This window comes from Callithrix jacchus, chromosome 6 (assembly GCF_049354715.1).
Source record: "Callithrix jacchus isolate 240 chromosome 6, calJac240_pri, whole genome shotgun sequence".
Lineage (NCBI taxonomy): Eukaryota > Metazoa > Chordata > Mammalia > Primates > Cebidae > Callithrix > Callithrix jacchus.
The window spans coordinates 132,099,661-132,125,163 of NC_133507.1; the positions used below are offsets into that span (position 1 = coordinate 132,099,661).

At 36.9% G+C, this 25,503-nt stretch overlaps 1 long non-coding RNA gene across 1 annotated transcript in view; it reads left to right on the forward strand.

The window, feature by feature from the left end:
* The window catches only part of LOC144576703 (uncharacterized), a 69,147-nt gene that overhangs the window by 24,734 nt on the left and 18,910 nt on the right, over window positions 1-25,503 (forward strand). The window contains exon 2 of the long non-coding RNA XR_013519087.1: window positions 6,973-7,030. This is a non-coding gene — a long non-coding RNA (uncharacterized LOC144576703). The remainder of the gene's footprint in view (window positions 1-6,972; window positions 7,031-25,503) is intronic.

Genomic DNA, 25,503 nt, shown 5'->3' on the forward strand with positions numbered 1-25,503 from the left:
CCCCAGTTTCCCTTTTTCTGGTTATATCTAGGTCTTGTCTGACATCTAAAAGAAGATGAGAGATACTTCCCCAACCCAGTTACCACATTGGCTAGCTGCAAGGGAGAAAGAGGAGGGCAATAGAAAAAAACACTATGTAAGGGAGATTTCAGAGGAACAGAGTTCTACAAGGAAGTATTTGCCCTAGGACCTTTTCACTAAATATTTATGGCCTAGAAAAATATATAGGTTCATATACATGTCCCTGAGGACTTTATTTTTCCCGAGGCTTATATCTTAGCTTCTTCTCCTGGAAGTGGAGGTGGAGAAGGAGAGAGCCTGGAGACTCACTCCTACCACTGTCTCAATAGTCCAAGGCGCATAATGCTGAACACACATCAAGTTTGACATTGCTTGTAATTTAAATTTCTTATATTCTTTAAATACACAGAGTATGATATATATGCATAGTTTATTTTAATATATATCCTAGGAGCAGAAATACTCATTACCTCAGTGGTTTTGTAGCATTTGAAAATCCCTATTCAGGAACTGATACTCCAGAGGCAGTAAGTACTTTAAATGTTGCTCTCTGGACTTACACTAGAATTCATTAGCTTGCATGAGAGAAGTTAGAGATGTTCTTCAATGGGAACCTGAGTGATGTTAAAGACATATAGATTGTCTAGAACTATAGAACACATACTTCTAGAAAACATTTAAAACCATTAAGAAACCAATAACCCAACACACTTTGAAAGGTGCTCTATTTCTAGGACCCATTTGTTGCTGGTCTCTACAACTTAACAGGAAATTTCATTGCCTTTCTGACCAGAAAGCTGTCCTGCTGTGACAGCTCCATTACATCTGCCTCAGGACATCTTTTTTTCTCTTTTCCCCAAGGTGGATGTCTGAGTGCTGAAAGGACAGTGAGATGGACTTCACAAAGCTCTCAGAACAGGCTGCATGGCTGCGGTTATGATTGCCGACCCATTGTATGAGTGACAGGCTCTAGTTTAAGATTTGCTTTTTTTCTTTTTGAGACGGAGTTTCGCTCTTGTTACCCAGGCTGGAGTGCAATGGCCTGATCTCGGCTCTCGGCAACCTCCACCTCCTGGGTTTAGGCAATTCTCCTGCCTCAGCTTCCTGAGTAGCTGGGATTACAGGCACGCGCCACCATGCCCAGCTAATTTTTTTTTTTTTTTTTTTTTTTTTTGTATTTTTAGTAGAGACGGGGTTTCACCATGTTAACCAGGATGGTCTTGATCTCTTGACCTCGTGATCCACCCGCCTCGGCATCCCAAAGTGCTGGGATTACAGGCGTGAGCCACCGCACCCGGCCGAGTTTGCTTTCTTAAATAATGTGTGAACCTGATAGCCAGGTTACACGGAGATATAGTTCTTAACTTCTCTCTCTCTCTCTTATTGGTAGAGGCTACCAAAATGACCAGACAATTGTGAAAGTCAAATTGGGTTAAGTCATTTTGCAACAGTAAGAAGTGTATTGATAGAGTAAGCCACAATTTAGGAAAGTATTTCTGAAGGTAATGAATTGCTCTCCAGAGGAATTTGTTACTTTAAAAACAGACAGTGGGCCGAACCGGTGGCTCACACCTGTAATCCTAGCACTTTGGGAGGCTGAGGCAGGCGGATCATGAGGTCACGAGTTCGAGATTAGCCTGGCCAGCACAGTGAAACCCTGTCTCTACTAAAAATACAGAAAATTCCCTGGGCGTGGTGGTGGGCACCTGTAATCCCAGCTACTTGGGAGGTTGAGGCAGGAGAATCATTTAAACCCAGGAGGCAGAGGTTTCAGTGAGCTGAGATCATGCCAAGCACTCCAGCCTGGGCAACAGTGCGAGATTCTGACTCCAAAAAAAAAAAAAAAAAAGTGACAGTGGATTCACACCCCATTCTCCAGCTGCTTCCTTTCTCTACCCTAACTTAGTGTACAAGATCTACAAAAGCCCATCTCCCAAAAGAATTGAGAGTTCTCTGAGCTCCTTGGGTAGGTGCTCCATGGCAGAGTTTTTTTGATCCTTTTATGAAGTTGAGAATTCTCCAGAGTGAATCCCAGAAATCTCATGAGATTTTGGAATCTCTTTTCTTTAGGAAGAAGAAATGATAAACCTGAATACTAGAAAAGGGCAAAAGTAGAAGCAATCTTTGACAAGAATGAGTATAATCTCTGTAAACCAATTGGCATCAAAATCAGTGATCGAATATCAGATTTTACATCCTAGGGAAAGAATGAATCTCATTTAGAAAGCTTAAATAATATGTTCCTTTGTATATTTAAACATTCTTGTATTTTGTCTCCTTGTGAATTATATTCAAAAGAATGTGAAGGGAAATGATAGTAAAGAAATTTCTCTTATAATTTACCGATGACTTAAAAATTATTTTCATAGAGTTCCTAGTTTTGAAGCTGGAAAGCACCTCCAGAACAACTAAGTCCGTCTCTTTCTTTGTATATGGTAAGTTTGCATGTAACAGCAGACGTACTTCTAGCAGAAGACTGCTATAATGCCAGATAAGGTTTGAAGCCAGGTTCCAGACTTACAACTTGTATGAATTTGAGTAAATTGCTTGACATCGTTGAGTCCCTAGATTCTTCCAGTGTAAAACAAACAGTGGACACTGCTCTCCACTTTATAGCGTGGTTGTCAGTGTTCAGAGAGACAGGAAATCTCAAGCGCAGTGTCTGGCTTCCTGCCTCCCTGCTAGTGCTCAATTAAATTTATTTATTTATTTTTTTTGAGAACACATGTCTAGCTACTTATCTTTTCTGGGGAAAATGAGGAGAAAAGGAGCTAGGCAGTGCCTATTCTCCTTGTTTGTCCTCCTGTCTTGCAGTTTTGGCTCCTTTCCCATTCAATTTCTTTCCTACCTTTGGAGTCATGGCAAGGAACTACCAGTGCCTATGCTGTATGCTCTTCAGGAGCCTTTGGAATCAAAGGGCCTGAACCCCAAAATAAAACATAACAATAAGTTCTGGATAGCAACTTTATCTGGAAATCATTCACAACGGCTTCCCAACCAGTTACAATGAGGCCTTCTGAGATATCAAGAGTGTTCTGTGTCTTGCTCTATGAGGCAGTAAAAACTCACTGTGCACATTGTGTAAGTGACACCTTAATAAAAAAGTGAGTTAGAAAAATGACATTATTTTTGTCTTAGAATATTTTTACTTTATAAATTGCTGGAGAAATGGATTTGTTTTATAAATTTGCCTTCTTCTTATTTCCTTTTATTGGCAGTTAATATCTTTGAATAGATTGGGGCAAAGATTTCAAAGATTAATAAAGATTTCACCAGGTGGGACCTGAGCATGACCAGAAAGCAGAGTGTTTTTCAGTCTTCCTCCCTAGAATGAAAACATCTGGTAGAAGATATGGGAATTCTGGAGGTGAATGAAGTGAAAATGGGAATTTACTTTGTGCTGGTGCATTTCATCCAGGATTCCTACAATTCTGTCAACTCTAAAGACAGACATACTTGTTCGTTCTTCCTCAAGACTTAGCATAATGGCAGGGACATAATAGGGTATCAAGAACTTTGATGAGCACGTGTCCTTGGAATATCCTGATTTGGGCCCCTCATTCGTGCTTAGTTTTCCAGTTTTTCACTGTCAAAAGTTTTTTTTTTGTTGTTCGTTTGGAAGATAAATTATATGGTCATTCTATCAAGAAGTATTCGTGTTTATGGAAGGCGGGTAGAGTCCTGAATGGGAGCAAAGGCAACAGATCAGCTTTCGGTACGTTGTATGACCTGAAATAAACCACTTAATCACACAAAGACAGTTTCCTCAGTTGTCAATTCTTGTCAAAAGATGAACATGTTTGCAACATTCTTTAATGAGTGAGTACAGGAGAGTTAAAAGCAGGTCACTAATTTTGTAAGAAGCACTTTGTAAAAACAATGCTGTCTTTTTAACATTAATTAATTCAGTAAACATTTACTGACTGGCTACTATGTGCAATGCCTGACACATGAATGCAATGCTAGTAAGACAAAGCCAGCACCATTGCAAGCACTCCCTGTAAGAGCTTGGACTGGTACAGGAGATTTGTGTGGAAATGTAGCTTAAAAGGCTGTAGTCACATAAGGAATAACAAGAAGATGTGGAAAAGGGATTCTATTTAATAGGCTAAAGTAGAGACTATATGAAGATCTTTCCAAAGTTAGCTCATTGGTGAGGGACAAACTGGTATTCATTAATTCTGTGCTAACTGTATGGCTACATAGTTTTGCTGAGCTTTTTTATGTTGCTAGTAACCAGACATTGTGCATCTCCTGTGAATCATTTATTCCTTTCTCCAGGTGAAAATCTTAACTTCTCCGTGATCTAAAGAGTTTTTGACAGATAAATCATTGGCAAAATAGTTTGACTAGCATAAATTTTCTCCACTCAATAGCTTTAGTGCATGGTTTACAGCTAGTTAAGCAGATAGCAAAAGGTGGAGAACAACTTCATTAACATCGTGCTTCCCCTCTTTTTCTCTTTCTCCTTATTTACCTGCCTACATTTTCTTTGTTATATTTTTGAGGGCAATATATGAACTTGCAAAGAAAAACTGTTTCATGTTAGCAGCAAATCAACTGTAAGAGAGGACTCCTACTTAACCCAGGATGACGTCATTTGCAGTTATTGTGGTCATGAGATTTCACCTGCCACTAGGAATGTTAAGGGATAGATTCACAGGGAAGCTAAAGAAAAGAGAGCTGAATCAATGATCTGAAATACAAATAAGTATTTGTTTGAACTATGTAAAATGGAAGGTTTTGTAGGTAACAAAACAAAACAGAGTATCAGATAATATGCCTTAACCGAATAGACTGCGATGGGAGAAAATTTGTGATTTGAGTAGTCACTCTCTTCAAAGATAAAATTAGGTCTTATTACTTAACTCTACGCCTTATTTTGTTTCTGTAAACAAAACCAAAGCCTATTTATCTGAGATTTACATCCTGATCTTAAAAAAGCTCTTTTCCACTCTAAAAAGTAATCTAGTGTGCTCTCTCTGGTAGACTTCATTAATTTGTTTTTGAAGGGAGTCGGTTATAAGCATGCTGAGACAAAGAGGTAGCCTTTGTAATGTCACAGAACAGCTGCACTGTTGGTTTGCTGGACACTGAGTGTCCTTTAGGACAAATATGGCATGTGGTGCTTCTACTTGAAGAAGATTCTCTTAGTGATAAGGCAGTGTAGCCTTCACCAGTGAGAAAGTGCCAGGCCTTAAAAAGGAGCAAAGGGACTTGGAGACTAAAATAAAACTAAACCAAATGGTGGAAACATGCTCAACTCCTTAATTTATCTGATTAGAGCCAACAGGCGCCACCACATAGAACATTTGCTCCTATTCCAAATGCCATTAAGGCAGCAGTGGAACTATTTCTAGGCTTGCCTCCAGATTGATGGAGGATGAACTAATAGTGGATTTGGTTTCAGCCTGGAATCGCTGTGAAATGGTGAGAGACTGCATTTACTGCAAAAGTCTTCAGGCATCAAGTGTTCTGACCACTTACCTGCCTGGAGGAGATTCCCCAGCCCTGAAGGAATGTTCCTCTAACCCTGGTCCCAACCCAACTCCAGCTCCTATTCTATATTATTATGCTTTATTTATTTAATGCGGAAGCATAGTTGCTTGGACTTAAGAATTCTGCCTAGAACTTGGTTAATGCATATTAGACTAGCTTAATATGGAATCATTTTCTTTTAAAATTGCACTATGTTTCTGTGGAAGGTACCAAGAGGGACAAAGCTATCTTATGCTGTTCTGGGGTCTGAAATAGGAATCACCAGTAGGAGAAAAATTTGAAGGGTTTGTGCTCAGGCAATGTATAGAAATTCTGATAACCCTCTTCTAACCCTCTTTGAAATCAATATGCCTATGCCCCAGTCCTCAATCAATCTCACTACTAGCTTTGTGTCCTTGAATTACTCAGCCTCTTTCGGACTATTCATTCATTTGCACAAAGAAAGTGTTTGGAAGATCTCTAAGGATCTTAAAAGTACTAACATGCTATTAGTGTAACTGTAAAAATACTTTTAAAGGCTAAAAATAATGTATAGAGAATTATTATAAAAAATTCCCCAAATCAGCACTTCTAATTCTGCTGTTCAGTGACTGGCCAATATTATCAACTCCATTTTACAGATGTGTAGATGATTTTTCAAGTAACTTTATTAAAATGTTTATGGAGCAGCTATGCTAGGTATGGAAGCTTAGAAGCTTATCCAGGTTTGTTGGGCCAGAATCTCTTAATTCAGGGGGCCCTCTTTACTCTATCTAAATGTATCTATCTATCTAAATAAAATTAGGTACAAAGTGAATACCTAAAAGTGAATATTTCCAGAACAAGAAAGGAAATCACAGCAAGTTACCAGAGTCTAGAGATTCGAGTCTCTTTTCTTCTGAGCTCCCTTTAAGCAATTTATCAGAATTGCTTACATAGAAATGCTTTTGATTGAAACCTAGCTTCCCCTCCTTACCAAGACAGAATATTCTGTAGCTTCCAGCAATGCATCACACTCAGTGGGGCCTGTGCCAGTGAACAGTCCTGAAACTTAAGGTTTATGAAGCTTCTGCTTCTGACTAAATTTTTTAGGGATTCAAGACACAGAAGACAAGGTTTCCAGACCCAAGTAAATTACAGTGACTATAGCCATTAGACCTCCCAAGAAAATAGCTACTTGGTGTTGTTCATCCACCTGAAACAGTTCTACTAGCAAATGGATTCAAATGGAAACACTTTTTTTAAATTTAAAATTTTATTGTAAAATAAATTTAGACCTATAGAAAAGTTGCAAAATGTTATGAAGAGTGCCCATACTTCACTCACCTTCCCCTTGTATTAACACCTTGCAATGTATATTCGTTGATACCAAGAAATAAGCATACTTAGAATACTATTAACCAAATTACAGACTTTATTCAAATCTTATCAGGTTTTTAACCAGTTTTCACCATGCATCTGTTTCTGTTTCAGGATCCAAATCAGGATCCCACGCTGCATTCAGTCATGTCTCCCCAGTCTCTTCCGATTTGTAAGTCCCTCAGTCTTCCTTCAATTTTCATGACCTTGTCATTTTAAAAAAGTCCTGTGGGCTGGGTGCAGTGGCTAATGCTTGTAATTCCAACACTTTGGGAGGCTGAGGCAGGCGGAGCACCTGAGGTCAGGGGTTCAAGACCAGCCTGGCTAACATGGTGAAACACCATCTCTACTAAAAATATTACAAAAATTAGCTGGCTGTTGTGGTGGGCACCTGTAATCCAAGCTACCTGTGCTATTGAGGCAGGAGAATCACTTGAATCCAGGAGGCGGAGGTTGCTATGAGCTGAGATGGCAGCATTGCACTCTGTCTCAAAAAAAAAAGAAAAAAAAGAGTCCATGTGTATTTTGTAGAATATTTATCAATTTGTGTTATCTGATGTTTTATGAATAGATTGAGGCTATGAATTTTTGGCACAAATACTACACAAATGATGTTATGCTCCTAGGTCATAATCCAATATCATTACTTATTTTCTTGCTAAATTGTTTCAAACTTGGTCTTTCAATGCTAGTTTAGGCTGGTTCCTGTTATCATTTCAACATGCCCTTTTCCTTTTTTTTGAGCATTTCTTTACTTTGTGGCACCAAAAGTGTTCCAAGCTCATCTTATGTTTTCCCTTCCCCAGCTCTGGATCAATCACTTTCCCAGGAAGCCTGATATTAGGTCTTTGTGATTGATGTGTTCATCTCTTTGTTCCTAAAGTTCTGGGCCTTTGATGGTTTATTTTCTAAAATTAATAAATATATGCATTATCAATCACTAAGAGCGGGCTTAGGTGTGCCTTTTCTAAACTGCATTGTAAAGGAACCCTGAATATGAGTTCTGGCCACATAATCAAAGGCCAGGTGTGAGCCTCCAGAAGGACATTCAAGTAAGCCTTTCAAGAACGTTGCTCAAGAAAGAAGTCATCTCTCACATTTCTCTTTCCTTATTTCCCAATTTTAACTGGTGCATCTATGAATCCTCTGACAAGTCTGTCCCCTCTGCTCATCTTCACTGCCACTCATTGGTTTTGATCCTGCCCTTGCCCGTGGCACAGCCTCCTAATGGTCTTCCTGCTTTCATTCTCTTTCCTTCAACTCGTCTTCCACATAGATGCATAAATAATCATTTCATTTGCAGATCCAACCTCACTGGTTACTCCTGAAGCTAGAAGAGGATGTATTTTCTGAGCCTATCATTGGTGATACAGTTCTCTCATCTCAATAGCAATGGTTCTCAAACATTTTGTGTAAGAGAATCATCTGGAGGGCTTGTTAAAATGTAGCTTGCTAGGGTCCACTGCCAGATTTCCATGCTACTAAGTCTGGGATGGAGTCTGAGAATATATACTTCCTGCAAGTTTCCATGTGATGCTGATGATGCTGGTTCAGGGAACTACTGACCAAAAAGATAATGTCCAAACTGCTTAATGAGAAACCTAAGACCTTTTAACGGTTAGGTCTTGGCACCTCCCATCTCTCTACCTTTTTCTCAAACATGCTCTTCTTTTGCATGTCTTACACAACCTTTCCATATACTAATTTCCCCATTGTTCTGCCTTTTCCTCTTTGTTTCCTACATTTCTCTAGATTTTGCAGATTACTATTCTGGCTCCCCTCTCTGCAGTCTTTCCTGTTCTTCCAACTTCAGAAGGCTTGTCATTCCTCTGGGGCCCAACAGTACTTGATACATAACTTACTATGAAAAGTACAACTTGGTGTTGGAGTTAGTAATTTACTCATTCACTCAGTAGTTGTTGAGTTCTCTAGAAGCAGGACAGTTCCAAGGCCTTCTTTAGCCTTGGCTCTCCAGCACTCAGTCCTCATAACACCCAGCCCAGAATCAGCACTGAATAAATGTTGAAAGAAACACAACCTTTTCAAGGAAGGTATTATGCTGTTTACACTAAAGAAGGTACTAAGGAGTTTTCAGGAACACTTCAAGATTTATTACTGTTACACATTACAGGTGAAAGTTTATTTTAAATGAGTTTATCTTAAGATATGGAATTAGCTAAAGATTTAGGGACTCTGATCACTTATTTAAACCAGGTAATTCGAATCAGGGTTCTCACACAAGTTTAGGATGACCTAGTGGTCAAAGCACATACACTATTATATCACACATTTTGAAATATTCGGTATCTGTATTTCAATATCTGTTGCTTTCTCTGAATGTATTATTTGCATATTTAACACAAAAATCCTATGTGTTCTATTTTATATATTTAAAACATTATTCTGAGAGTGGATCCATAGTTTTTATTTATTTATTTATTTTTGACACAGAGTTTCGCTCTTGTTACCCAGGCTGGAGTGCAATGGCACCATCTCGGCTCACCGCAACCTCCGCCTCCTGGGTTCAGGCAATTCTCCTGTCTCAGCCTCCCAAGTAGCTGGGATTACAGGCATGTGCCACCATGCCCAGCTATTTTTTGTGTTTTTAGTAGAGACGGGGTTTCACCTTGTTGACCAGGATGGTCTCGATCTCTTGACCTCATGATCCACCTGCCTCGGCTTCCCAAAGTGCGGGGATTACAGGCATGAGCCACCGCGCCCGGCCCGATCCATAGTTTTTAAAGGGACCTTAAAGTGGTCCATGACACCAGAAAGGTAAAGAGCCTCCACTGGAGAAGGTAAGGTTAGGATTGAATTTTGTTTACTGTGAAACATAATTTAGTAGGATAATTTTTAAAAAGCAATGGAAAAAACACTCAAGTTTGCTTTGGATGCTCAAGTGTCTATTTAAGGAGTTCATAAAATAAAACAATACTGAATTATAGCAGAATGTTTTCTTCTATTATTGTGTACAAACTGCAAGTGCAATAATTCTTGATTTCTTGGGCTACATGCTTACAGTATGGCAATAGTTAAATTAATTTCTAATATGTCTCAACTCATTATGGATTTATGCAATGGTCTCTTTCAATTTTAAATTGAGTTTCAGGGAAGATTAAATACTTAGGTATTCCAGTTTGTATAAAATTTCTAGATTCATACAAATTAAACTTCCTCTGTCTAAATGACCCTAATCATTCTAATTTAACTAGATGGAGCTTATTTCCTTTTGACAGGGCTTGTCATGTTGAATCTTACCTATGGAGATGAACAGCATGCCAAATGGGTAATAAGTATTCCAGGTGTTGCCTTGCTGCTTTCCAGCAAAGTTATTAATAAAAGTCAGTTGCTACTTGTCTTTTTTTATCCTATAATATTGCTGAGAATCTAAACTTCCTTTCTCCCTATTAAGATATGGTAATTTAAAAGTACAGTAAATGGGCTGCTGCAGAGGAAGGTGATTTTTATATAAGTGGCTATCCATCGTGAATGGTACATCAGGGAGTCTTAGGGCAATTTGAGGCTTGATGGGACTGTGGGTGGGAAAGAGTGAAGGAGAATATGAACAAGATTTGACAGAGCTCTGAGTCTCAGATTGTACATGTGTGCTGGGGAAGACTGAGCATCAAAAGAGCCATTTTATTTACTTTTGGCTGGGATAAGAATACAAGAGGGAATCGCTACCATTACAACCATTTGATTAAAATTGATCTCCCCTCGTTAGAGTGTGGTGGGAAGCCTGAAAGCCTCTTGGTCCACCTTCTATGCATACCAATGCCCTATCTCTGCAGTGGTCCAGAGAGACCTCTATGCAACAACTACCAAGGTTCTTTGGTGGGAATTCATGTAGCTGTCCTCAAGAAACTGAAATAAAAGTGAGCTTGGAGTGCAGAGAGAGCACTGGTGGCTGAAGGGAGATAGGAACCTGGACAGAGATTCAGAGGCCAAAAGTTACAAGGCTTGATTTCAAGACAACGTCTACATAAAAACATGCCTTTTCAGGCTTACTGGAAAGATATAATTTTTATTAGGTATAATTGTTCTTCAGAGCTAGGAAAAGCCTAATAATAATAATGTTAATTATAATAGTTTGCTAGTGTGATGGCCCGAGTCTTTCAAAATACTTCAGGCTTGGTGAATTTTATGTGAATTTGCCTTCAATTAAAAAAATTGAGCCAGGCATGGCAGCTCACACCTGTAATCCTAGCACTTTGGGAGGCGAAGGTGGATGGATCACCTGAGATCAGAGTTTGAGACCAGCCTGACCAACATGATGAAACCCCATCTCTACTAAAAATACAAAAATTAGCTGAGTGTGGTATCCCAGCTACTCAGGAGGCTAGGCAGGAAAATCGCTTGAACCCAGGAGGCAGAGGTTGCAGTGAGCTGAGATCGCACCGCTGCACTCCAGCATGGGTTACAGAGTGAGACTCCATCTCAAAAAAAAAAAAAAGAAAGAAAAAAAATTGGGCTTTCTTATACTTTGTTCTTTTAAATTCAAAGCCATGGAAAACCCTTTTCATTTTAAAAGATATAGAGAGGTGGTTAATAGTACTTCAGAGAAAGAAGAGACAGGTAAATAATTGGCAAAGTGAAACAAAATTATTTTCAGAAAACAATCTCAATCAGCAACAGAACTCACATTTGCACATTCATATATATACTGGCTTGCACTCTCTCTCATCCTTTGATTCTGGTTATAGCTAACAATAACCTGACATGTAGTTTAAACTACTTGGAACTTCAAAGTGGAAGAAATTTGGCATTAACACCATGTTTGCTGTCAAGTCAAAAGTCAACACTTCCAGTATTTCCAATATGTTTGAACGGTTATGTGGATTGTTTTTTGTTCAGATACAATTTCCTCAAATGTCAACAAAGAAACGCCATTCTGGGTGCAAATATTTTTCTCTTTTATCATCTCCATTAATTTTTCAACTTTACTAAGAATTGAAATTATTAAACTGAGCTATACTGACACCTGCTGGACAAAATCTGCCTTAATAATTAAGCGCTTTTAGTAACAGGTGGTTACTATTGATTAGAAAGCAAAGCTATACTAAACAAAATAGAAAGTAAAACTTAGTTCAATATAGAATTAATTAGTATGTAATGCATCTAAGTAAACATTTCTAAGTCCATTTCTCTAGCTGGTGAAATTTTTATTTCAGTTTGATGGTTTAACACACATTTTCTGTGCACTTGTATGTGTTCCACACTGCATATACACAAGAGGGTCTGGATTAGATAACAGGGTCCTTTCTTGTAAGGAGTGGAGGGTCTGGTGGGGAAGACATACCATGTATATAAACTGATTTTTTTACAAGTGTTCTATCCAAGCTGCCTTCTATCAGCATCACAGTAGATGGTCCTATACCCATTGTTCTCAGAACATCTTTGTGGAGGGGATAAACCAAAGCAGGATCATTTTGTCTATTAAACAATACAGATATAGTTCTTTGGTCATAGGAATTTTTTGTGGGCCTATAAATATGGGTGTGTATTCTAAAATAAAACACCCAGAAAATTAAAATTACTAAATTTTAAATTAAATGTGTATAGAAAATATGTTAACTTCTCTATTTTTAAAACTTAGTATTCATGAATTTTAAGTTAGACACTTTCATCTCTCAGGAATTCCTGGTTATGTGTGATGAGTTCTGGGAAAAAAAGCATTAAATATTGTCAAAAGAAAAATCAGAAAAATATTTTTAAAATGTATAAAAATTTTAATAGAAAAATTAAAGTGAGATGTACATATACCTGTAATGATGTGGGGAGAGATTATATATATATATATATGTATATATTTTTTTTTTTTTGAGACAGAGTTTTGCTCTTGTTGCCCAGACTGGAGTGCAATGGCACAATCTTGGCTCACTGCAACCGCTGTCTCCTGGGTTCAAGGAAGGGTGTACTAGAGGTAAGGAAAAGAGGAGGTGTGAGCAAAAGCACAGAAATATGACTGATCGACTGACTATAGATGGAACTGGAATAAAGGGATGATTGATTTTTAAACAGTGGTTTTCAAACTTGACCAAGACCAGAACCACTTGGAGGGCTTGTTGAGGCATTCCCTGCTTCCAGTATTTCTGACTTAGCAGGTCTTGACTGGACCCTAGAATGTGCACTTCTAAGTTCCAGCTAACACAAATTTATGTTACTGTTCCACACTGCATTTTGAAAACCAGTGGTCCCAGATAACATGCAACTTTTTTGCCTTGAACACCCACTTATTTGGTAATATTATTAACTGTCTTAGGAAGTTCCGATAAAGGGACAAATAGAAAAGATGATAAATTTGGCTTTTTTAGGGAAACAGAAGAAAATCCATCAAAGCCAAACCTACAAAAGGTCTTTCAATATACCTCAATAAAATGTGAAAGCAACTTCTATTTTTCAAAGTTGTACTATTTTCTTATTTTTAAATTGACAGGAACTCAAAGCATTGAAGGTATCTAAGGTGCTAGTATGTGATACACGATACATTGGAATCTGTGTTTTTCACTGGTTTATAAATAGCTTAAAATCTACTTTTAATAATGAAATTTAATACAACATTTTCAGAACTGCTTCAGTCTTGAGCTTGAAAATGTACGATCTGGCACAAAATTCTCAATGTACGGCAAGAATTGTGATGTTCAAAGTGGTGAAGTGATGCTTAAATGTATGGTACAATGTTGTTAACTTTAAGTACAATGTTGTATAGCAGATTTCTAGAATGTTTTATTTTGCATGACTGAAACTCTATACTCATTGAACTTCCCATTTTTCGCCTCCTGTCAGCCCCTAGAAACCATCATTCTTTCTGCTTCTATGCATTTTAGGTACCTCACATAAGTGGAATTGTGAAGATTAATCCTTCTATGACTGGCTTATTTCACCTGGTATAATGTCCCCAAGGTTCATATAGGTTGTAGCATATGTCAAAATGTCCTCCTTTTTTATGGCTGATAATATTCTATTGTATGTACATACCACATCTTGTTTATCCATTCATCCATGGATAGATTTATACCTATTGTGTACTGTCAATAATGCTCCAATAAACATGAGAGAGCAGATATCTGTTTGAGATTCTGATTTCAATTCTCTTGGGAAAATATCCAGAAGTGGGATTTCTGAATTACATGGTGGTTCTAGTTTTCATTTTTAGAGGAAACTCCACTGTTTTCCATAATAGCTGCACCATTTTAGATTTGCATTAACAGTGTGAAAGTGTTCCAATTTGTCCACATCCTTGCCAACACTTGTTATTTTTCTTTTTGTTTCCGTATTTTTAGTTTTTAATAATGGTCATCCTAGCAGGTGTGATATGCTACTGTATTGTATTTTTGATTTGAGTTTTTCTGATGACTCATGATGTTGAGCATCTTTTCATATACCTGTTGGCTATTTGTATGTCATCTTTGGAGAAGTGTCTGTCCAGTTACTTTGCCCATTTTAATTTTTTTTTTTTTTTTTTTTTTTGCTATTGAGTTATAGGAGTTTCTTACATGTTTTGGACATTAACCTCTTACTACTGTCTGAATTTTGTGTCCCTTTAAAATTCATATGTTGAAACCTGATCCTCAATGTATTTGTATTAAGAGGTGGAACTTTTGGGAGGTGACTAGGTCATGAGGGTATAGCTCTCATCAATGGAACTGGTGCCTTTATAGAACATAATTGAGAGAGCTTGTGTGCCTCTTCTGCCCTGTGAGGATATAGCAAGAAGGCACCATCTTTGAAGCAGAGAGAGAGCCCTCATCAGACACAGAAGCTACTGGTATCTTGATCTGGGACTTTCCAGCATCCATACTAAGAACAGTAAATTTGTTGTGTATAAATTACCCAGTCTAAGATATTTTATTATAGTAGCCCAAACAGACTAAGACCCCTCTTATTATATACAAACATACTTTGAAGATATTGTGGGTTTGGTTACTGACCACTGCAGTGAAATATCACAATAAAGTGAGTCACACAAGTTTTTTGGTTTCCCAGTGCATATAAAAGTTATGTTTATACTATACTGTAGTACATTGAGTGAGCAATAGCATTATGTCTTAAAAAGTACATATCTTAATTTAAAAATACTTTATTGCTAAAAAAATACTAATGATTATCTGAGGTTTTTGCTGGTGGGGGTTTACTTTGATCTTGCTGGCTGCTGACTGATCAGTGTGATGGTTGCTGAAGGTTGAGTGGCTGTGGTAATTTCTTAAGATAACAATGAAGTTTGCCACATCAATTGACTCCTCCTTTCAAGACAGATTTCTCCCTATCATGTGATGCTATCTGCATTCGATAATTTTACTCACAGTAGAACTTCTTTCAAAATCAGAGCCAGTTCTCTCAAATCCTCCTGCTGCTCCGTCAACTAAATTTATGTAACATTCTAATTGCTTTGTTATCGTTTCAACAACGTTCATACCATCTTCATCAGGAGAATTTTCATCTCAAGAAACCACTTTCCTTGCTCATTCTTAGAAAGCAACTGCTCATCCATTAGAGTTCTATCATGAGATAGCAGCAATGTAGTCATATCTTCAGGCTCCACTTCTAGTTCTCTTGCTGTTTCTATCGCATTTGCAGTAATTTCCTCTACTTAAGTCTTGAATGCCTCAGTTGTCCATGAGGGTTACATTAACTTCTAAACTCCTGTTAGCGTCGATATTTTCACCCCTCCCATGAATCACAAATGTTCCTAAATAGCATCTAGAATGGTGACTCCTTTTCAGAGGAGCTTCAATTTACCTTGCCCAGCTCCATCACACAAATTACAATCTATGACAACTATAACCTTACAAAATGTATTTCTTAAATCATAAGTCTTGAAAATCAAAATTACTCCTTGATCCTGCAGAAAGAATATCGTGTTAGCAGGCATGAAAACACTAATCTCTTGCACATCTCCATCAGAGCGCTTGGGTGACCAAGTACATTGTCAATGAGCAGTAATTTTATAAAAGAAATCTTTTTTTTCCCCTGATCAGCAGATCTCAATAGTGGGCTTAAAATATTCAGTAAACTGTGCTGTAAACAGATGTGCCGTCATCCAAACTTTGTTGTTCCATTCAGAGAGTACAGGCAGGGTATAATTAGCATAATTTTCAAAAGCCCTAGAATTATTGAAATGGTAAATGAGCACTGGCTTCAAGTCATCAGCTGCATTAGTCAGCCCCTAACAAGAGAGTCAGACTGACTTTTGAAGCTATGAAGTCAGACATTGACTTCTCCTCTCTAGCTATGAAAGTCCTAGATAACATCTTCTTTTAATATAATGCTGCATTGTCTATACTGAAAATCTGTTGTTTAGTGTAGCCAGGTTTGTCAGTTATCTGAGCTAGATCTTCTGCTGTAGGTTCTACATTAGCACTTGCTCTTTCACTTTGCACTTTTTTTGTGATGGAGATGGCTTCTTTCTTTAAACCTGGTTAAAAAATCTATGCTATCTTCGAACTTTTCTTCTGCAGCTTCCTTACCTCTCTCAGCCTTCAGCGAACTGAAGAGAGGTAGGGTCTTGCCCTTGATTAGGTTTTGGCATAAAGGAAAGTGACAGAGTTGATCTTTTATACAGATCACTTGAACTTTTTTCATGTCAGTAATAAAGCTGTCTTGCTTTCTCATTATTTGTGTGTTCACTGGAGTTGCACTTTTGATTTTTTAAAGTATTCATTTGCATTCACAACCTGGTGTAAAATTTCTCACTTTCAGCCTATCTCAGCCTTTTTTATTTTTTATTTTTTTTTAGATGGAGTCTTGCCCTATTGCCCAGGCTGGAGTGCAATGACTTGATCTCGGCTCACTGCAACCTCCGCCTCCTGGGTTCAAGTGATTCTCCTGCCTCAGCCTCCTGAATAGCTGGGATTACAGGCACATGCCACCACATCTGGCTAATTTTTGTATTTATATTCTCACCGGCAGAGATGGGGTTTCACCATGTTGATCAGGCTGGTCTTGAACTCCTGACCTTGTGATCTGCCAGCCTTGGCCTCCCAAAGTGCTGGGATTATAGACATGAGCCACCACACCCTGCCTATCTCAGCTTTTGACATGCCTTCCTTACTAAGTTTAATTATTTCTAGCTTTTGATTTAAAGTGAGAGAAGTATGATTTTTTCTTTCAGTTGAACACTCACAAGTCTTTTGGGGATTATTAATTGTCCTAATTTCAATATTGTGGCTTCTTAGGATATAGGAAGGCCCGATGAGAAGGAGAGAGATGGGGGAACCGATGGTGGTGGAGCATTCAGAACACATGTAACATTTATAGGTAAAATTTGACATTTTATATGTGGTGTGGTTCACAATGCTCATAAACAATCGCAATAGTAACACCCAATTTCACTGAGAACAGATCACCATAACAGATATAATAAGAAAGAAAAAGTTTTAAATATTGCAAAAAGTACCAAAATGTGATACAGAGATGTGATGTGAGCACATGCTGTTGGAAAAATGGCACCAGCAGACTTGCTTGATGCAGGTTTGCCCCAAACCTGGCATTTGTAAAAAACGAAATTATCTGTGAAGTGCAACAGAATGAGGTATGCTTGTATATGATTTGCAAATAATTTCTCCCATTTTGAAGATCACCTTTTCACTGTGTTGTTTCCTTCATTGTATGGCTTTTTAGGTTGATGTAGTTTCACTTGTTTACTTTTGCTTGTACTGCCTGTGCCTTTTACGTTCAATCCAAGAAGTCATTGCCAGACCAATGTTGTGAAGCTGTTTCTCTGAGTCTTCTAGGAGTTTCATGGTTGCAACTTTTAACTATTTAATCCATTTAAAGCTGATTTAAATATTTCTTTTAATTTTTGGGTGCACACTAGCTGCATATATTTATGGGGCACATGAGGTATTTTGATACAGGCATACAACGTATAATAATCACATCAGGGTAAACGGGGTATCTAGCACTTCAAGCATTTACCTTTCTTTGTGTTGCAAACAATTCAATTCTACTTTTAGTTGTTTAAAAAGGTAAAATAAATTATTGTTAATAATAATCACCCTGTTGTTCTATCCAACACTAGATATTTTTTATTCTATCTAGTTATATCTTTGTACCCATTAATAATTCCCACTTTCCCCACCTCTATCCTTCCTAGCCCGTGGATAAAGACATAACTCTAGTCTTTATCTCCATGAGTTCAGTTGTTTTAATTTTTTATCTCCCATAAACGAGAATATGTAAAATTCGTCTTTCTGTGCCTAGCTTTTTTCACTTAACATAATGAAGTCCTGTTCCATGCCAGTTGCAAAAGAAAGGGTCTCATTCTTATTAATGGTTGAATAATACTTCATTGTATATATGTACCACATTTTTTTCCTTCCAACTTTTATTTTAGGTTCAAGGGGTACACATCCAGGTTTATTACATGAATTGTGTGTCATGGGGTTTTGGGATACAGATTATTTCATCACCCAGGTAATGAGCATAGTACCTGATAGGTAGTTGATTCTCTACCTCATCCTAGCCTACACCTTTAAGTATTCCAGTGTCTACTGTTTCATTCTTAGTGTCAATATATACTCAATGTTTAGCTCCCACTTGTGAGAACAGGTAGAATTTGTTTTCTGTTCCTGTGTTAATATGCTTAGGATAATGGCCTCTAGCCCCATCCATGGTGCTAAAGGACATTATTTCATTTTTTTGTTTGTTTGTTTGTTTTTGTTTTTTTGGTATTCCATGGTGTATATGTACTACATTTTCTTTATCCAGTCCTTCATTGATGGGCATCTAGGTTGTGATCTACTGTTGTGACTAGTGCTGCAGTGAACATGTGAATGTGTCTTTATGACAGAATTATTTATATCCCTTTGGATATATATCCAGTAATAGAATTGCTGAGTCAAATGGTAGTTCTTTCTCCATTGCTTGTAATTGTCACCTTTGTCAATTTATCAGTACTAAACTGATACAAAACTGATATTTTGGCCTTGTAACACAGTCTGAAGGTAGTGATGCTTTCAGCTTTGTTCTTTGTGCCTAGGATTGCTTTGATTATTCAGGCTCTCTTTTGATTTCATATGAATCTTAGAGTTGTTTTTTCTAATTCTCTGGAAAAACGCCATTGGCAGCTTGATAGAAATAGTGTCTAATCTATACATTGCTTTGGACAGTATGGCCATTTGAACGATATTGCTTCTTTCTATCCATGAGCATGGAATGTTTTTCCATTTGTTTGTGTCATCTGTGATTTTTTTCAGCAGCGTTTTGGCTGAAAGCCTTATCTGCCTTTATTGAGATAATCATGTGTTTTGTTTTTAGTTCTGTTTATATGATGAATTACACTTACTGATTTGTATGTGTTGAAACAACCTTGTATCTGAGGAATAAAGCCTACTTAAACATGGTAAATTAGCTTTTGATGTGCTGCTGGATTTGGTTCACTATTATTTTGTTGAGGATTTTTGCATTATCTTCATCAAAGATACTGGCCTGAAGTTTTCTTTTTTATTGTGTCTTTGCCAGGTTTTCGTGTCAGAATAATGCTGGTCTTATGAATGAGTTAGGAAGGATCCTTCCCTCTCAAGTTTTTGGCTTAGTTTCTGTGGGATTGATAATTTCTTTATATGTTTGGTAGAATTGGGCTGTGAATCTGTCTGGTCCAGGGATTTTTCTGGCTGGTAGATTTTAAATACTGATTCAGTTTCAGAACTTACCATTTGTCTGTTCAGGTTCAATTTCTTCCTGGTTCAATCTTGGGAGGTTGTTTGTTTCTAGGAATTTATCCATTTCATCTAGGTTTTCTACTTTGTGTGTATAGAGGTGTTTGTAATGCCCTCTGAGGGTTTTTTATATTTCTGAAGGGTTGGTATTAATGTCCCTTTCATCATTTCTGATTGTGTTTATTTGAACCTTCTCTCTTTTTTATTAGTCTAGCTGGCAGTCTATCAATCTTATTCTTTAAAAGAACCAACTTTTGGTTTTGTTAATCTTTGTATGGTCTTTCAAGTCTCAGTTTCATTCAGTATAGCTCTGATTTTATTATTTCATTTCTTCAGCTAGCTTTGGTATTGGTTTTCTCTTATTTTTCTAGTTCCTCTAGGTGCAGTGTTAGGTTGTTAATCTTAGATATTTCTAACTTCTTGATGTGGATTTTTAACACTGTAAACCTTCCTCTTAACACTGCTTTAGCTATGTTTCATGATTCTGGTATGTTGTATCTTGGTTTTTATTAGTTTCAAAGAATTTATTGATTTCAGCCTTAATTTTGTTATTTGTCCAGATGTCATTCAGGAGAAGATTCTTTATAATCATATGGTTTTGAGAGGTCATCCTGGTATTTATTTCTATTTTTATTGTGCTATGGTCCAAGTGTTGTTAATGATTTAGGTTTTCTTTAATGTTAAGACTTGCTTTATTACTGAGCATGTGGTTGATTTGAGTATGTGCCATGTACAGATAAGAAAAATGTATATTCTGGTTTTGGTGGCACAGTTTTATATAGATGTCTGTTAGATCTATTTGGTTAAGTGCCAAGTTAGGTCCTCCATATCTTTGTCAGTTTTCTGCCTCAATGATCGGTCTAATACTGTCAGCGGGGTTAATTCTCCCACTAATACTGAAAAGTCTGCTGTTAGCTTGATTGGGTAACCTTTGTAGGTGATCTGCCCCTTCTCTATAGCTTTTTTAAATATTTTTTTCTTTCACATTGATTTTGGAAAATTTGATGACTATGTGTCTTGGGGATAGTCATCTTGTTTAGTATGTAACAGATGTTCTCTGAATTTTCTGAACTTGAATGCTGACCTTGTTAGCAAGGTTGGGGAAATTTTTGTGGACAATATCCTTAAATATGTTTTATGAGCAGCTTACTCTCACTCCTTCTCTTTCAGGGACACCAATGAGTTATATGTTTGGTCTCTTTACATAATCCCATATTCCTTGGGGACTTTGTCAATCCTTTTTAATTCTCTTTTCTTTTTTTTGTTTGACTTAGTTAATTTGAAAATCCAGACTTATATTATAGCTCTGAGATTATTCCCTCAGCTCACTTTATTCTTCTGATTGTATTATGAAAATATTATAGTGAGATTTTCAGCTCTATCAGCTTAGTTGGGTACTTTCTTAAAATGGCGATTTCTTCTTTCAGTTCTTGTGTTGCTTCATTTAATTCTTTGATTCCTTGGATTGGGTTTCAACTTTCTCTTGAATTTTGATGATCTTTAGTGCCATCAGATTCTAAATTCCATGTCTGACATTTCAGCCATTTCAATCTGGTTATGAACCATTCCTGGAGAGCTAGTGCAGTCATCTGGAGGTATGCAGACACTGGCTGTTTGGGTTGCCAGAGTTCTTACACTGTTTTGTTTCTCATCTGTGTGGGCTGATGTCCCTTTAATGCTTGAAGGTGCTGTCAGATATCATACAATAAGATATCACCTCACCCCAGTTAAAATAACTGTTATCCAAAAGACAAGTAATAACAAATGCTGGCAGGGATATAGAAAACATTATTTTAACTGGGGTGAGATGATATCTCATTTGCATGGGGCTTTTTGCTTTTATTTTCTTTGAAGCCCTTGAGGATTTGATTGTGGTATAAGTTGGGCTCAGCTGACTGGCTTAATTTCTGGACAATTTCAAGGGGCCAAGATTCAGCTAATTACTCCCAGCTGCATGCTGTAAATCTGGGTGGCTTGAACCAGGCCCATGTCTTTTTTCTCTAGCCCCTTAAAAGTAAATGCTTGCAGCACTGAAAGGACCAAGGTATTCTGTGTCCATTGGCAACAACACCCTAATGTGGGGGGCTGGCAAAAGTGCTTCACTGGGGCAGTGGCAGCAGGGTACATGCTTGTGCATATGAGCCAGTGGCAACAGTGCAGTGAGGTTCTTGGCTGCATGTGCCAGCAGCAACTGACAGCGACAAGGTGGCTGGGCCTCCACATTCAGGTGCCCCAGCAAATCAGTGAGGGAGGCTGCAAGTGAATGCAAGCTGGCAACGTGGTGGGGTGAGGCTGTGGGGAGGTGCTTGCTGGCAGGGACCCTTCTGCAGAAGCTGTCTAGGTGTGGTCAGCCTGAAAAAAAGCTATGGCAGTGGTTGCTAGAATTCATACTAATTGGACATCTGAGGCTGTGCTGCAAGTTTAAATGTCCATGGGGGTTGTGGGGTCTTCTGTAGCTAAGATGCTAGAGGCCTATGTTGAGAGAGGACCACTCCACACCTGTTTAACTCATCTCTTCTTAGGAGCTATGCAGTGCCCAGAATGAGTCCTGGTGTTGGTAACCCAGTGCAATGTTCCTAGCTTCCTCCTCCTTCAGTCTGTGTGCTCCCTCTCTCTGTTCTCAATGCCTTCCTTTTGAAAATCTACTCAATGTGTGCCTGTCTTCCTGATGCTCTGGTCTCTTAGTAGAAGTAGTTCTTCTTGGCTGTGACTAGTTGGCAACTTTGGATCTTTCCACATTTTCTTTATTCATTCATCTGTTGATGAACACTTAGGTTGCTTCAAAATCTTGGCTATTGTGAATAGTGCTGCAATAAATAGGGAAGTGCAGATATTTATTTGATATATTGACTTCCTTTTTTTGGGAATATACACCTAGTGGTGGGATTGCTGAATCATATGAAAATTCTATTTTTAGTTTTTTGAGGAAGCTCCAATCTGCTCTCCATAGTGGATGTTCTAATTTAAAGTGTTCCCCTTTTTCTACATCCCTACCAGCATTTGTTATTGCCTATCTTTTGAATAAAAGTTATTTTAACTGGGATGAGATGATATCTTATTGCATTTGCATTCCTCTAATGCTCAGTGATGTTCATCTCTTTGATTTGAAGTTCTCTGATAATCAGTGATGTTGAATATCTTTTCATATTAACTTTGCCATGCATATATCTTTTGAGAAATGTCTATTCAGATATTTTGCCAATTTTAATCAGATTATTACATTTTTTTCTTAAAGAGTTGTTTAAACTTCTTATATATTCTGTTTATTAATCCTATGTCAGATGGATAGCTTGCAAATATTTTTTCCCATTTTGTGAAGCGTCTCTTCACTTTGTAGATTATTTCTTTTGCATTGCAGAAGCTTTTGAATGTTTCTTTTTTGTAACTTAATTCAGTCAAATTTGCCAATTGTGTTGATCTTTACAAAATCAATTCAAATTTGATTTTTACTATTTTCTTTCTCTATTTTATTTCTGCTCTAATTTTTTTCTATCAACTTAGGCTTAGTTTATTCTTCTTTTTGTGGTTTATTGAAGTTAGGTTGTTTGATATCTTTGTTTTTTCATGTAGGTATTTATCGCTATAAAATATAAAAAGCTCAGTACTGCTTTTGTTGTCCTCCATAACTATTGTTATGTTACATTTTCATTTAACTTGTCTCAAGATATGTTCTACTTTTTCTGTTGATTTCTTCTCTAACTCATTGGTTGTTCAAGAGTGTGTTGTTTAATTTCCATAAATATATGATTTTTTTATTTTCTTCTACAATTAGTTTCCAGTTTCATTCATGTAGTTGATACAACTTCAATCTTCTTAAATTTGTTAAGATTTGTTTTGTTATGTAATATGTGACCTAGTCAGAAGAATGTCCCACGTGTATTCAAGAAGAATGTATATTCTGATGATGTTTTGCAAAATATTTTTATATGTTTGTTAGGTCAATTTGATCTATAGTGTTCTCTATTTCATTACTGATATTCTGTCTGGATGTTCTATCCATTATTGAAAATGTGATATTAAAAATATATATATACACATATATATATTTTAATATCCCATATATATTTGTGTATATATATATTTTTTTCATATACACACAAAATTTTTATATCTTCCCTGTGAATTGACCCTTTTATATTAGTCTTTTTGGTCTTTTTGGACAGTTTTTATGTTAAAGTCTATTTTGTCTGGCGTAAGTTTAGCCAACCCTGCTCTCTTTTGTTTTTTTTTTTTTTTTTAGTATCCTTTGCATAAAATATCTTTTTTCTGTTTTTTCACTTTATATGTGTCCTTACATCTAAAATGAGTCTCTAATAGACAGCACATAGCTGAGTCTTTTTTTCTATCCATTCAGCCACACTGTATGTTTTAATTATACAGTTAAATTCATGTACATATAATTATTGATAGGAAAAGTATTACTATTGCCATTTTGCTGTCTTCTGTCTTATGGCTTTTTTTGTCCCTCTTTTTCTCTCTTCTTTTGTGTTTCCATGATTTTTTGTAGTGACATACTTTGATTCCTTTCTCTTTTTGGTGTGTATCTCCTAGAGTTATTTTCTTTGTGCTTATCATGGGGCTTAAAACATCTTATAGTTAAAATAATCTATTTTAAGCTGACAACAAACAACAACATCATTTCAGTCTCTTACAAATACTCAAGACTTTACTTTTTACCTTTACACAGTTACTGTCACAAATTACATTTTTATATTGTGTATCAGTTAACATATTTTCATAACTATTTTATTCTTTTGTCTTTTAACTTCTTCTTTTAGTCTATTTTTGCTGCTATAACACAATACCTGAAACTGGGTAATTTATAATGATTAGAATTTTTTTTTTTTGGCTCGTGGTTTTGAAAAATGGGAAGTCCAAGATTGAAGGGTCAGCACTTGGCAAGGGACTTGTTGCATGGTGGAAGGCAGAAATATGTAAAAGAGGGTCAAACTTACCATTTTATAATTGCACCAGTCCCACCTATGAGGGGGTTAACCATCATCCTAATCACATCTTCAGTGTCCTACCTCTTAATACTGTAACAATGGCAATGAAATTTTAAGGAGTTTTGAAGGGGACAAACATGCTGGTCAAGGTACTTATATACCAGAATTAGAAGTAATTTATACATCACTGTTACAGGATTACAGCATTCTGTATCTAGTCTATATATTTACCTTTACCAGCAAGGTTTTATGCTTTTATAAGCTTTCATGTGGCTGTTTAGTGTTCTTTTCAAATTGAAGCATTTCCTTTAGCCTTTCTTGCAAGACAGGTCTAGTGATGAACTCCCTCAGCTTTTATCTATCTGGGAATATCTTTATTTCCCTATTTTTAAAAGGTAGTTTCATTTGATATAATATTCTTGGCTGACAGTTTGGTTTTTCTTTCTGTACTTTGATTATATCGTCACTCTCTTCCAGCCTCTAAGGTTTCTATTGAGAAATCTGCTGATAGTTTTTTTTTTCTCTTCTGTTGACAGTTTTATAAAGGCTTCCTTGCATATAAGAAGGTACTATTTTTCTTCCTGGCTACTTGCAAAATTCTCTCTGTCTTTGACTTTTGAAAATTTGATTACGATTGTCCCTGATCTAAGATGATTCAACTTGATATTTTTGACTATATGATGGCACAAAAGTAATATACATTTAGCAAAAACTGTACTTTAAGTACATATAAAACCATTGTTTTTCACATTTAGCACAGCATTTAATAAATTACATGAAATATACAACACTTAATTATAAAATAGACTTCATGTTAGATGATTTGGTCAAGCTGTAGGCTAACCATGTTCAAAGCATGTTTAACATAGAGTAGCCCAAGCTATAATATTCTATAGGTTGGGTGTATTCAATGCATTTTTGATTTATGATATATTAAACTTATGATGGGTTTATTGGGATGTTACCCCATGGTAAGCTGAGGTGCATCTGCATAATGTGTCTCAATATAGATTTCTTTGGGTTCATCCTACTAGTTGGAG